Below are 949 nucleotides of genomic sequence, written 5' to 3'. Positions count from 1 at the left end.
TCCTGTATAAGTTTGCGCATTAAAAGTGCTTTTTTTCGCGACCGGTTCAGATTGCCAGTGCTATCTCTGTAAATAGCACACTAACTTAGCTTTTCCCTTACCTCTGGGCTGTGTGATGTCATCTCGCGAGAGCTTTGGTCCACTGTGTCTGTAGCTCTCTCTACTCGTGGGACAGCTGTTTTCTTGAGGAAGGGGTGTTTCGAGATTGGATGTCTTCTCTTCTTCGGCTGGCAGTAGTCATCTTAGGAGAAGTGAGCACTGCAGACCCGATGGTCTGCAAGGCGCAGTGTCTGGACAAGAGTGTTAGCATCCATTTGTAGCACAACTAGCCACTACTTCAGCATCTCGCCGTCCGACAAAGGCAGCCTATGAAAGCTGTACTGGGTGTTGGGCGACATCCTGTTCTTGCGTTCGGGAAAAAGGCCCGTTTATTTGAGCACTCCAAAAACTCCGGTAACACTCCAGGGGGTAGCACGTAAAAGACTCCATCCCATACTCTGACTGTTCTGGCGTAACACACACTTCATACACACATACTCACTTACAGTAACCAGCGGGGCCGCCCTCCCCCTCTCTGCTCCAACACTGACTGACAGCTGACTCCACTCATAGCACTGGCGATCTGAAAAAAAAGCACTTTTAATGCGCAAACTTATACGGGACGCATTTGCCCCTGTTACCGTTTTAGCTCGTTTCGCGGCTCCCGGTTGCATCCGCCTCCTCCGCCTCCCTCAGTACTGAACCAATTTTAGAACGAGTTGTACCCATGAATCATACACACACATACACAAGGGGAAATAGGGCCCAGGTTGAAAAATACCGAAGTTGTCCTTTAACCTGAGAGACAGTGGAGCACAAAGGCTCTGGAGAAGAGGCCGAGTTAGTGACATGCAGTAACAGGACATGAGAGAGAGAGAGAGAGAGAGAGAGAGAGAGAGAGAGAGAGAGA

The sequence above is a fragment of the Epinephelus moara genome, chromosome 6 (genome assembly GCF_006386435.1).
Source record: "Epinephelus moara isolate mb chromosome 6, YSFRI_EMoa_1.0, whole genome shotgun sequence".
Taxonomy (NCBI): Eukaryota; Metazoa; Chordata; class Actinopteri; order Perciformes; family Serranidae; genus Epinephelus; species Epinephelus moara.
This window is presented reverse-complemented; position numbering follows the sequence as displayed.